Here is a 15,144-nt window from a genome sequence, read left to right as displayed (position 1 = left end):
ATTACTGTATCTTTCTCATTGATGAAGCTTAGTTTCACTGGATACAAAATTCTTGGCTGATAATTGTTTTGTTTAAGGAGGCTAAAAATGGGACCCCAATCACTTCTAGATTATAGGGTTTCTGTGGAGAAAACTGTCATTACTTTGATAGGTTTTCCTTTATAGGTAACCTGATGCTTTTGCCTCACAGCTCTTAAGATTATTTGCTTTGTCTTGACTTTAGATAACCTGATGACTACGTGCTTAGGTGATGATCTATTTGCGATCAATTTCCCAGGTGTTTTTTGAGCTTCTTGGATTTGGATGTCTAGATCTCTAGCAAAGCTGGGGAAGTTTTCCTTGATTATTCCCTCGAATACGTTTTTCAGACTTTTAGATTTCTCTTTGTCCTCAGGAACACCAATTATTCTTAGGTTTAGATGCTTAACGTATTCCCAACCTTCTTGAAGGCTTTGTTCATTTAAAAGAATTTTTTTTGCGGTCTTTGATGGATGGGGTTAATTTGAAAGCTTTATTTTGAGCTCTGAACTTCTTTATTCTGCTTGTTTGATTCCATTGCTAACACATTTCAGTCCATTTTACATTTCTCTGTGTCCTTGATTTCCAGAAATTGTGATTGTTTTTATTTATGCTATCTATTTCATTGAGGAATTTTCCTTTCATATTCTGTGTCACATTTTTTATTTCTTCAAGTTAGAGTTCACCTTTCTCTGGTGAACTCTAACTTGATTAGCTTAATAATCCACCTTCTGAATTCTTTTTCTGGCAATTCAGAGATTTTTGTCTTGGTTTGGATCTATTGCTGATAAGCTGATGTGAGATCTTTTGGGGGTATTAAAGAACCTTGCTCTGTCATATCACCAGAACTATTTCTCTGGGTTCTTCTCATTTCGGTAGACTGTATCAGAGGGATGATCTGGAACTCAAGGGCTGCTATTCAGATTATTTTGTCCCACAGGGTGCTCCCTTGATGTGGTGTTCTCTCCCTTCCCCTAGAGATGGGGCTTCCTGAGAACTGAACTGCAGTGAGTGTTTTTGCTCTTCTGGGTCTAGCCAGCCGGCAGAGCTACTGGGATGCAGGCTGGTAATGGGGAGTGTCTTCAGAGTTTGGTGATGTAATCTGTCTTCAGGTCTTGCAGTCATCGATAGTAGCACCTGCTCCGGTGGAGGTAGCAGGGGGGTGAAGTGGACTCTGTAAGGGTTTTTAGTTGTGTTTTCGTTTAGCGCGCTGGTTTTGTGTTGATTGGCCTCCAGCCAGGAGGTGGCACTTTCAAGAGCGCATCAGCTGTGGTCCTATAGGGAAGAAACAAACTTGCCCTAGGGACGCCTGGTTAAGTATTCAGGTTACTCGGGTGGTGAGCAGGTCCATAGAGCTCCCAGGAGATTATGTCCTTTGTCTTCAGCAACGAGGGCAGGTAGAGAAAGACCACCAGGTAGGGGCAGGGATAGAGTGTCTGAGCTCAGTCTCTCCTTGTGCGGGGCTTGCTGCAGCTGCTGTGAGGGATGGGGGTGTGGTTCCCAGTCCAATGGAGTTATGTTCCCAAGAGGATTATGGCTGCCTCTGCTGAGCCACAAGGGTAACCAGAGAAGTGGAAGAAAGTCAGCAGTCACAGGCCTCACCCCACTCCCATGCAGCCCACAGTCCTAAAGGCCAGTCTCACTCCCACCGTGCCTCTACAACAGCACTGAGTCTATTTCCAGGCAGCTGGTCACCAGGACTGAAAACTTGCCCCAGCCCACCAGCCTCCCTGCTGAGAAAGCAAGCTGACTCACAGTTTTTCAGTGTCTCAAGGAGCCTGCAGCGGTGATCCAGTTCCTGCAAAGGGTCTGTGGGTTCTCTCAGCTTTCCCGGTATGTTGCCGTGGTAGTTCTTGGAGCAAAAGTTCACTATGTAAGTTTCCACACACTGCTCTGTCTGTCTGAATGGGAGCTGTAAGCTAGGCCTGCCTCCTATCTGCCATCTTAAATTAATCACAACCTCTGATTTTAACCTCATGATTCTCATTATATAAAATTGATCATATTGTGGCAAGTGCTCCGTAGATTTTATTCTGACTTTTTTGAACACACAAGAGATTCAAGATGTGTGTGTATCGAGGAAAGTGATTTATATATAATTCTTTCTTGTATTAAAAAGAAAAGTATATTTAGTGTAGAGCAATGCAGTTTTTTAATTAAATACATTGGTAAAGACCCTAGCAGGTGTTATTCACCTTGTAACTAACCAAGCAATATATTTGAGGCAGGTACAACATTCTACATTACCAATAAATTTACATTTAAAATCCTGCTTTCCTCATTCTTTATTTTTCAGGGCATCTCACACATTGATGATATCAAATGTGTCTCTTAAAGCTTTTATGAATGCCATGGATTATAACAGAATTATGGCCAAATACCTCAATCTAATTTTTTCTTCAATTCATCCATTATATGTTTCAAGAACTTAGGGTAAAGATAAATCAATGACTTAACAAAGAAACACAACAAAGTGCAATAAAGAAAGCATGAATTTTGGATCCAGACAGAATTGATTTCAAATTCCATCTCTCTCACTTGAAAGTGACATTTCTTCATCTATTTCTTTACATATATATATATATATATATATATGGCTACTTATGCCCATCCACAGCTCTATAGTGTGGAGTAGATATCAAATTGACAATCTTAATTGTGTTCAAATTGAACAGTAGGTTGTTTATAAATAATAGCTGATATTATTGTAAACACTAGAAGTAAGAGTATTTTTAGAGGGGTTAAGTCTAGATGTGTTTCAATTTAGTATATTCAATGCTTCATAGAAAAATAACACTTATTTCTAATGTAAATCCATTAACTATCCCTGAGTTCTCAACCAAAAGTCTAATCAAGGCTTTGAAAGATGAAATGACTTGTTCAAAGCCACAAATCAGTGGCCCATCCCGCTTCAGATCCAGAGAAGTGTGGCCCCCAAGCCTGTGGGATCTCTTAGCTCCCTTCCTTAATGCCCAGTCAACCTGGGAATCCCATTGGCTGTGGCTTGCTTCCCTGCAATCAGGGTGAAACCATCATCTTTGCAGACATAAACTTTCTTACAAGTTTAAAAATGTACTTTGGAAAACTAGAACATAGAATCTTTTTAAAAGATCTTTATTTTCCCCTGAAGCATCTTCCCGAACAGCCAGCTAGAAGAGACACATCCCCCTACACAAAACCCACACAAGAATATCAAAATCTGTTTGATAATGAATTTAAATTTAAAAAAAATCCATACGCTAAAATCATTTTTATTTTTAATTTTTTCCCTCTTTTTTCAAATTCATGGACATAATGTTTCTTATTGCAACTCAGAAACATCTCAAAATAGCTGCCAGAATTTTACAAATAAACATAAAACCAAGGCTTCTGCAGTACAAAAATAGTCCTCACTTCTGCTCTAAAGGTTGGTTGCCCTTCTAAATCTTTGTTAGGGTTGGGACTACTTTGGTAGCTTAGGCATGCAGCCACATTTAAATAAGACCAATTTTTCTAACTGGAGATATTCATACACACAGGAGTTTATGTCTTTACTCTCAAATATGTATGTGCATTAATTTTTTTAAAAAAGAGAAGCAGAATATGACTAGAAAGTTAAAAAATATGGATGAAATCGATTCAATTGCAATGTAATAACCCTTTATGTTACGGCATAAATTATTGCCCGAAAAGTTAGCTATAATAAGTGTTATTTTAAAAGTGCCAACAGAAATAATGATTACTCTTTTATTTAAACTGCTTTCACAATTAAGTAGGGGGAGCCAATGGTTTCACTTTTTCGTCACAAGAAACATTTATGATCAGTGCTATGAGTATCCCTTCCAGTCCCTTTCCTTGAGGTGCTGGACGTTTCTTTCTAACTGATTAATTTTCTAAAATAAAAAGACAGGTGTTTCCATCAGCAGGTTATCAAACTCAAGCCCCGCGACGTCCATGTTGGTGGCTCTACGATTTTTCCTCTCACATAATAGGTAGAGGAATACCCTGGTTTTGATTTGGGTAGATAAAGTAAAACATGAATTCAATGAAGAGTTAAATTAATGGCATTTTGCTTAAGAGAGTAAATCTTTTTCTTTAATTCCTACACCTTGCAAAATTAAAAGCAGAAAACTGAATTTCTCTTTTTCGTCATGGTTCACTGCGGAGCTGTTGAAGACGCTCAGTGGCGTGAGCCCTGCCTCACCTCTTCTGGCCCTCTCCACAGCTCTGGAAACATTGACTTCCCTCTATGGTTGAAAACTTGCCAAGTTTCTTCCATCCTTTAGCATTCAACTGTTTGTGCTTGCTGTATCTTCTGACCAAAAGGTTTGGTGAAGACAATTTTCCATGGTGCTTTTGTGTTTCTGCCTATTTTATGAGCAAGACACTTGGTTATCTGTTTTGGACTATCATTTCAAGGATATTTATAGATAAAACAACTTAAGAAGATACAGGTAGTGTCTCTTTCTGGAGAAAGGGGCAGCTGGCTTACTGCCCATTATAAAAGATTTAGGTTCCCTAAGCTCAGAGTTGCTCTTCTGTGATGTCAACCACTGCATTTGCAGGCGACACTCACCCCTCTCTGCATTGCTCCATGAGAACTAGGGCATCAACAACTGGCAAAAAATACTGATATTCTGACACTGCTACCGGGTAAGAACTACACTTCCTCTCTGACCCAGGAGCATCCTGTTTTTTTTACAGCATCAGTGAAACCACAGCAGGGTAACATGTTAGTCTGCCAGGAGAATAAGATCTCAGATCCCTTACCATCCTTGCCAGTGTTGGTTTCAATAATAGGATGTTGACAGAAATAGAACTTTTCACAAGAGGAAGGATAGTAGCTCAACAGGTTTTGCATGTCACATGAAAATGGTGTATTAAAGAAACGGCTGGCCTGGGCCCAGCTGTTAATGTAAAGATAGCAGTTCTCACTGGCAGGAAGCCTGTTCCCTTATCTTCTTATAGATGATTACCCTAAAGGCCTGGTCTCTGTTGAGATTGGCTGGAAGGTTTTAGCTACTGGATCAGGATATGCAGATTTTTTTATGGTGAAGTAAGAATAGCAACCTCAGCACCCACGGTGAGAATACTTCAACCCCTATGGAAATGGGGGAGAGAAGGACAGTAATGGCCTTTGTCTTCCATAATTGTCCTTGGAGGCTTCCTTGCAGAGTTAAATGCCTTGATGGAGCTCTCCCAACTGTCACCTGTGCCTGACATAATTTGAATGCCATCTCCCTTACCCTTTCCTAGGAAATATTCTAGAAATAACAAAGGTGGCCCTAACACCTGTACCTCCCAACAAAACATCTGTAAACATCTTTGAATGTTTCCTACTCCCATTCTCCAGCCATTGCTCAGTTGATTTGAGGTCATAAAAACACCACCTTCTGACAGTGTGGCGAACAGTATGTGTTAGACTGACTTCCATCATGCTGTGCTCCAAAAATGAGCAGTAAGCGTAATTATCTGAACTGAACTGGGCAGCCTGAGGCCTACAGGCTAAGGGGGAGATCATTGTGGAATCGCTTTTATCTTATGCCCTCTAACTAATGAAAGTCTTATTTGGGATTCCAATAAGTTTCAATAATTCTTTCCAGGGCACTTAGATGCACTCCTGGATTTTATTTGTGTGGATCGCAGGTATTAACTTGCCTTCTTCATGGAGATATGGGGACTTGGAGTTGGTCATAAGAGACCTCCGAGTGTCTCAGGAAACACTTCCATAGATTAGTATTCCTCAGGTGACTGCAGGTTGGACGCTTCTAGAGGGATAACTGATTCATTATGTGACCCTGTAGGCAGTTGTTCTAGAATGGGAGTCATTCAATCAGAAAGCATGGTAGACAATGGGTCTCTTGCTTTGGTTAAAGTGGCTGGTAATATTACTTCAGCCCTGGAAGATGTTCCAGTCAGCTTCATTCATGGAGTAGAGTTGCTATGAATGATGAATCTTCTATAGCCTTCTTCCTTGCAGACCAAGGCAGAGTCTACGCAATTATTGATATGTTCTGCTATACTTGCATTAATGCCTCAGGTTAAATAGAAAGGTCAATACAGAAATTTAGGAAGAAAGCCACATGGGATTTTTTAGATAAACCTTGACAGTTTATAGAATTTGTTTTGCTCGTTAGATCTGAGGCGTCTGGAGGTATGTTTGAGCGTAATACTTTCTCTAGGTTGACCTCATTATGCTACTTAGAGTTCTGTTGATAGTAGTCTTAAATAAATAAACTGTAGAACATATTGAGTGGATTTTGTCCCAGACTCTGCTAGTCAGATTAATCAGGGTGGTGGGCAGAGTGTCATATTCATGGAAAAACTGGCCCAGAATTCAAGACTGTGGAAGTGATTATGGATACAGTTGGAGTCAATTCTCCATGGATTTTCCCATTTCTACACATCTTGTGAGCAAGGAACTGCCTGCACTTTGTTCAAAAGTATATTCTCAAGAACATCTGCATAGTTAACACTTGGAAGACACAGATAATAAGGTCAGGCCTGCTTACTGCCTGTTATAAAAGATCCAGGTTCTCTGAACTCAGAGTTTCTGGCCCATAATGCGTCTCATTGATTATTCAGATATCATATGGCCTTCTTTGCATCTCTCCGTGGGAATCGTTGCCTGGGTGACTGCCTAAAAAATGTTAATCTTTTGCTATTGCTACTGTTGTGAATAACGTACTGTCCTTCACCTCTGACCTTGGAGTAACATGCTGTTTTCTAGCACCCATGAAATCATGGGAGGCTAACACGTTGGTTTGTAAGTAAGGTTATTTCCAGGCTTCCACCAACAGCTCCTTATTACTCAGGCTATACTTAAATGTCACCTCCCTAGAGTGGCAATATCCCCTCATCCTCAGTCATCCTCTATCCCATGAACATTTTTCTTTTCCCTGTAGCCTTTGTTGTTTCCTTATATTAGTTCTTGGGTTTGCATTTATCTTCTGTCTCCAATTGAACGTATGCGTTGAGAGCGTAATGGCTATGAATACCTGTGAATGACTAGAATGACTATGTGTATTCTATTTTCCATGCCTAAAATAGTGCCTGGCATTAAGTAGGGACACAATATATATATTTGTTAAATTCATTGGGTTTTTTAAGGAAATCATAGTGATTTATAAAACAAAGATTTCATATGCTCTCCCTTTTATGTATGGCCGAACCATAGAAGACATATATCACATAGAGAAACATCTTCTGCTGCAGATATTTGCATATTTGTATTCAGTAACAGTTAACTTGCTACAGAAGGAGGCGTTTTTATTAAAGGAGGTTTAGCTGAAATATGGAACTTTTTTATATCATGCTATCATGGAATGTTTAAACAATTGTAAACAATCCGCTCATAAAAGAGATAATTATTCCATAACTTTATCTCCAATCCTACAAATCCACATGGATCACCAAGAACAACATAACTTTTCTATTATAATGACTTTTACTAGGAAAACATAAATTTTCATTGAAGTAAAAATCCCTATTGACAAAATAACTTGCTGGGATACAATTACATAGTGTAATCAGAAGCAGAGTTTTGGATCATTTCAATGGAAACAGTGGATAAAATCAGAGATCAATCCACCACATCAAAAACAAGTGAAACAAAATATTTGATCAAAATTAGATTTATAGTAAGCACATGAAACATAACAGTCAATAATATGATTAAATGCAAGAGGCAGAAATGCAGATAGAGTTTGGATACAGACCATTCTGATTTGATTGGCTCTATATTTCATTGTTTTTATCTCATTTTGACATTCTTAGCAATTGTCGTAGGATTGTACTTTGAAGAAGCAAAAAGTCACAGTAAAAATCACAAAGAGCTCATAATTAGGCATAATGCCAAAGTTTTAAGAAAGACCCAAATCATTATGCTTTTCTAACCAATAAAGAAGGTGACAGAGGCCCACCTTCCCATTCCCCAAAGGGACTCCCACAGGGTCACTTCAAACACTCTCAAAGAAACAATTATTATCATCAGGTTAATAATTCTTCAGGTCACTCACTGTTGTTTGATTTTTGTTTGTGTGTTGTTTTAGGGATTTACGTTATTTCTTAGAGTAGTTTTAGGCTTAGAGAAAAGTTAAATAGGAAAAACAGAGAGTTTTCATACACTCCATCCTCTCCTCTCCCCACAATTTTCCCTATTACTAACATCTTGTGTTGGCATGTTATATTTCTTACATTTGATGAACTAGTATCAATACACGATTATTAAAGTTTGTATTTTACATCAAGGCCTCCTTTTTGTGTTGCATATTCCATGTGTTTGCCAAATTCTATGATATCATGTGGCTAGCATTTCTGCATCTTACAGAGTATTTTCACTGCAAGAAAAAGGTCTTGCATTCATCCACTCAACCCTTGATGACAAACAATCTTTTTATACACTTTAGTTTTGCCTTTTCCAGAACGTCATACAATTGAAATCATACAGTATATAGCTTTTCAGACTGACTTCTTTCACTTAGTGATACGGATTTAAGGTTCCTTGACATCTTTTCATGGCTTAATTGCCATGATGGTCTTTTAACTTTTGTAATAGGGTTATTTGGTGCACAAAAGCTTTTGATTTTCATGAAATCCAAGTTATCTGTTTTTTTCTTTTGTTGCTCATGCTTTTGGTGTTATAGATAAGAATCCATTACCAAATCCAAGGTTATGAAGCTTTACCCTACATTTTCTTCTAAGAGTTTTATACTTTTAGCTCTTATACTTAGGTCACTGATCTACTTTGAGTTAATTTTGTATATGAAGGGAGGAGGGGGTTCAACTTTGTTCTTTGCATGGGAATTCCACTTGTTCTAATGCTTTATTCTTTCCGCATTGTATGGACTTGGCACCCTTATCAAAAATCAATTGGTCACAGATGTATGTATTTATTTATGGACTCTCAGTTATATTCCCATTGGTCTACATGTCTATCCATGTACCAGGACCATGTTGTTTTGATTATTGCAAATTCATAATAAGTCTTGCAATTGGAAAGTGTGAGTCCCCCCACTTGGTTCTTTTTCAAGATTGTTTGGCTGTTGGTAGTCTCTTGAGATTCCATATGAATTTGAGGATTGGCTTTCCTATTTCTGTAAAACAGACTTAGAATTTTCATAGGGATTCTGTTGAATTTTAGATCACTTTGGCTACTAACGACATCTTAAATATATATATATTTTTATATTATATATATTATATATATTTATATTATTTTATATTATATATAATATATCATATATATAATTTTATATTATATATATTATTAATATATAAATATATTTTATATATACATATATTATATTATATATATTATATATACACATATATGTTATGTATATATAATTAATATATTATATATTATATATAATTAATTATTATTATTTATATATAATTAATATACTATATATAATATATATACACATATATAATATATATATTATACTTTAAGTTTATATATATATATAATACTTTAAGTTCTAGGGTACATGTGACAACATGCAGGTTTGTTACATATGTATACCAGCCAACAGACACATGAAAAAATGCTCATCATCACTGGCCATCAGAAAAATGCAAATCAAAACCACAAGGAGATACCATCTCACACCAGTTAGAATGGAGATCATTAGCAAGAAGGAAACAACAGGTGCTGGAGAGGATGTGGAGCAATAGGAACACTTTTACACTGTTGGTGGGACCGTAAACTAGTTCAGCCATTGTGGTGATTCCTTATGGATCTAGAACTAGAAATACCATCTTAACAATATTAAGTCTTCCAATACATGAATATGCATGTCTTTCCATTTATTTAGATCCTTAATTTCTTTCAGCAATGTTTTGTAATTTTCAATGTACAACTCTTCCACCTCCCTGGTTAAGGTTATTTCTAGGTATTTTATTCCTTTAGATGCTATTGTAAGTGGAATTTTTTTTTAAAATTTTCTTTTCAGTTGTTTGCTGGAATATAAAAATGTAGCTGATTTTTGCCTATTTATTTTGTATGCTGCAACTTTGGTATTTAATTAATACATGTATTAATTTTAACTGATTTCTTGTGGATTCCTCGGAGTTTTCTAAATGTAGGATCAAGTCCTTTGCAAACAGAGATATTTTTACCTCATCTGTTCTAATTCTAATGCCTTATATCTATGTTTTGTGTTTAATGACTTCGACTAGAACTTAAGTACCACGTCGGATAGGAGTGATGAAACCCTTCATCCTTGTCCTGTTCTCGTTGTGGGGAGCTTCAGTCTTTCACTCCTGAGTATGGAGTTGTCTGCATTTTTCCACAAATGTATTTTATCTTATTGAGGAAGTTCACTTCTATTCCTACTTTTCTGACTGTTTTTCTATCATGGAAGGATATTAGATTTTATCAAATGACTTTTATGTGTCATTTGAAATAATCATGTTTCTCTTTTTGTTTCTTTGTTCTAATATTGTGATGTATTACATTGATTAATTTTCTTACGTTAAACCACGTTTGCATTCCTGAAATAAAACCCACCTGATCATGATATATAACCCTTTTAATATACTATTGCATTTCATTTGCAAGTATTTTGTTAAGGATTTTTATATCTGTATCACTAGGGGGTAATGGTCTATACTTTTCTGGCCTATGATGTTTTTACCTGGCTTTGGTGTCAGGGTAATTTTGTTCTCATAGAATGAGATTGGAAGTATTCATTCATTTTCTATATTTTGAAAGAGTTTGAGAATGATCAATGTTATTTGTATTTTAATGTCTGAAAGAACTTACCAATGAAGTCATTTTGTCTTGGACTTTTCTTTGTCAGGGTATTTTTGATCACTGATTCAATCTCCTTACTTGTTACGAGCCTGTGAGATTTTCTGTTTATTCTTGAGTTATTGTAGGTAATTTGTATGTTTTTTGGAATTTGTCCATCTTGTCTAGATGGTAGAATTTTTTGACACTCAATTGTTTATAGTATTCTTCCATCATCATTATTATTTCTGTAAGATCAGTAGTAATGTTTCCACTTTCTTTTACAATTTTGGTTATTTATGTCTTCTATTTTATTTTGTGTATTCTTTGTCAGTCTAGTTAGAGATTTTTCCCATTTTGTTGTGTTTTCAAGGATCCAGCTTTTAGTTTTGTTGATTTCTTTGTTGTTTTTCTATTCTCTATTTCATTTATTTCCACTTTCATCCTTATTATTTCATTTATTCTGCTATCTGTGGCTATGTTTTGCTTTTTGGTTTTTAGGTTCCTTAGGGTATAAAGTTAGGTTGCTGTTTTGAGGTATTTCATCTTTTATAGTATAGATGTGCATACTTACAGCTATGAGTTTCTGAGTACTTCCTTCACTACATCTTATAAAATTTAGTATGTTTTGGTTTTGTCTTCATTTATCTCTAATATTTTTCCATTTCTGTTGGAATTTCTTCTTTAATATTTTACTTAAGAGTGCACCATTTAATTTCCACATATTTGTGAAGTTTTAGTTTTTCTCCTATTATTAATACGCATACCTAGGTTTATTCAATTATAGTCAGGAAAGATATTTTATATCATTTTAATCTTTATACTTTTATTAAGAATTGTTTTATAGCCTAATAAATGGCCTACCCTAGAGAATGTTCCATGTCCACTTAAGAAAAATGTGTATTCTGCTGACATAGGATACAGTGTTATATTTCTGTTAGTTCTAGTTGGTTTATAGTCATCTATTTTCTTATTGATCTGTCTAGATGTTCTGTCTATCATTCAAAGTAGCTAACTGAAGTCTTCAACTATTATTGTAGAACGTATATAGGTTAGCATAACATTTTGCAACATCCTTCCCCTTGAGATGATACATTTGGCTACTGTAGGTTTTATCTGGGGCTTGGAGGCTAATAAACTGAGAAGAATGTATTATCTAAGCGTTTGGAAAATTGAGATGAGTCTTTTGCTGCCGCACAGCGGGAAAACAAAAGACTTGTATTGAGTACCATGGTAGCGAGAAGTTCCAAAACTATAGACCATAGGAAAATGAATCACTTTTAGTGAGTTTGATCTTCTATTATACTTTCTCCGTGAAAGCATTTGCTTCTAGATGTAGAAATTAATGGAAGAGAAACTAAGTTATTACTTGAGAATAGGACAGGTTAAATGACTTGGTAATTGCTTTGATGTAAAAACTGAGAGATTGGAGGAGTCAAGAGAGAATGCCTAATTTCTCTCTTAGGCATAGCAGACCAGATATTAAGTGAAAGAGACCAAAGGAGGAGCATGTTTGGTGATAAAAATATGTTTGTATATTTGGTGTATTGAGTTGAATTTTATGTGCATTTGATAGCTCCCGGTGAAAATGTCTAGCAGAGATGAATTTAATAATTTGAACTCTAGGGCTGAGACCTGTGCTGGATATATGCATTTGGGGATTATTAACATAGACCCTAAGAGCCTGAGGCTAGATAAAATAACAAAAATAGGCATTGAAGCAAAAGGTCAGAAGGCCAACCTCTGAAGCCAAGGGAATACTGACATATAGGGCAACTCAGAGAGGAATCCATGAAGGATTCCACCACGAAAGATTCAAAATGAGACGAGAACCGTCTTAAAGCTCAAAAGCCAAGACACTAGAGCACTGCAAGAAGTGGCTGTATCTGTCATGCAAGCAGAATGAGCCGTCAATGATGGCAACCTCAGAGCAGAAAATCCCAGGTGAGAGCATGGAGTTTGGTAGGAAAGAGTGTTTAGCGAATTGTGGAAACAGCTGATCCCAGCTCCAGATAGATTGTAGAGGAAAGAGAATCTCACTGAAGGATGATGATGTCGCAGAGGTGAAAGGGTTTAGAATTATTGTGATAAAAACAGCAGATATGGTAAAAATGAGAAATGAGAGAAGTGAAAAATTAAAATATTCAGAGAAAAGACTTGAAGAGCTTAATTTTCAGATGTAAAGCAGCTGGATAGTAATGTTAAATTCATGATTAATAGTAACATAATTAACTTATAATTAATTTCAAAACTGGGAGAAACGTGTCACATCTCATATATGCCCATTAGATTGCTGATTTATTTTTTATCTTTTTATTTCAAATTTTTGTGGGTCAGAGTAGAGTAGGTGTTTATATTTATGAGGCACATGAGATGTTTTGATATAGGCACACAATGTGAAATAAGCACATCATGGAGAATGGGATATCCCTCTCCTCAAGCATTTATCTTTCGAATTACAAATAATTCAATTACGCTCTTTAAGTCATTTTAATATGTTCAACTAAGTTGGTATTGACCATAGTCACCCTGTTGTGCTATCAAATAGTAGGTCTCATTTATTCTTTCTAACTTTTTTTAACCCATTAACCATCTCCACCTCCTGACCCCGACAGTCCTTTCCCATCCTCTGATAACCATCCTTCCACCCTCTGTGTCCATGAATTCAACTGTTTTGAGGTTTAGATCCCACAACTAAGTGACAACAAGTGATGATTGTCTTTCCGTTTCTTAATTATGCTGTTTATATATTCTATTTCCCCACCTTAAAACGTCGTACTTACTTTAACTACTTCATTAGTATATAATCAAAAAAACATTTAAGGTATGTAATGTTTATATTTTCCATATGTTAATATACTTGTGAAACCATCACCATAATCAGTATAATGAGTAGATCCATCATTTGAAAAAGTTTCCTTAAGCCTTTTTACAATTTATCACCCACACCACTCCTCTTCAGCCCCCTCCCTCTCCAGGAAACTATGAATCTGAATTCTTTCATTAAGGATTAGTTTGCATTGTTTAGATGTTATACAATAGAAATATAGAATACCCCTCTTTCTTTGTCTGAATTCTTTCACTCAGAATACGAATTTTGAGATTCATCCATTTTGTCGCATCTATCACTAGTCATTTCCTTTTAATTTCTTAATATCATCACATTGTGTAAATATACCACAATTTGCTTAGCTATTCACTTGTTAATATAGCCATTGGCTTGTTTTCAGTTTTGGACTATGACAAATAAAACTATGAATATCTACATACAAGTCTTTATGTGGACATGTTTTCATTTGTCTTGGATAAATACCTAGGAGTAGAATGACTCAGTCAAGTGGTGGGTATATATTTGGTTTTTAAAGAAACTGTTAACTGTTTCCCAGGGTTGTTAAGCCATTTTGTTTGCATCAGTGAATGAAAATTCCAGTTGCTCTGCATTTTCATCATTTGGTGTGTTCTTTTTCATGTAGATATATGAACATACGTGTGTAAGTGTATTGTTATGATTTTAATTTGCATTTTCTTAACAATCAGTTCTGTTTAACATCCTTGAATGTATTTGACATCTTTTTTTTTATTGTTATACTTTAAGTTCTAGGGTACATGTGTACAATGTGCACATTTGTTACATATGCATACATGTGCCATATTGTTGTGCTGCACCTATTAACTCGTCATTTACATTAGGTATATCTCCTAATGCTCTCCCTCCTCCCTTCCCCCACCCCATGACAGGCCCCGGTGTGTGATGTTCCCCTTCTTGTGTCCTAGTGTTCTCATTGTTCAATTCCCACCTATGAGGGAGAACATGCAGTGTTTGGTTTTTTGTCCTGGCGATAGTTTGCTGAGAATGATGGTTTACAGCTTCATTCGTGTCCCTACAAAGGACATGAACTCATCCTTTTTTATGGCTGCATAGCATTCCATGGTGTATATGTGCCACATTTTCTTAATCCAGTCTGTCATTGATGGACATTTGGGTTGGTTCCAAGTCTTTGCTATTGTGAATAGTGCCACAATAAGCATACGTGTGCATTTGTCTTTATAACAGCATGATTTATAATCCTTTGGGTATATACCCAGTAATGAGATGGCTGGGTCAAATGGTATTTCTAGTTCTAGATCCTTGAGGAATCATCATGCTGTCTTCCACAATGGTCGAACTAGTTTACAGTCCCACCAACAGTGTAAAAGTGTTCTTATTTCTCCACATCCTCTCCAGCACTTGTTGTTTTCTTCTTTTTAATGATTGCCATTCTAACTGGTGTGAGACAGTATCTCATTGTGGTTTTGATTTGCATTTCTCTGATGGCCAGTTATGATGAGCATTTTTTCATGTGTCTGTTGGCTGTATGCATGTCTTCTTTTGAGAAGTGTCTGTTCATATCCTTTGCCCACTTTTTGACGGG

The sequence above is a fragment of the Macaca fascicularis genome, chromosome 13 (genome assembly GCF_037993035.2).
Source record: "Macaca fascicularis isolate 582-1 chromosome 13, T2T-MFA8v1.1".
NCBI classification, from domain to species: Eukaryota; Metazoa; Chordata; class Mammalia; order Primates; family Cercopithecidae; genus Macaca; species Macaca fascicularis.
Note: the sequence above shows the minus strand (reverse complement) of the source record.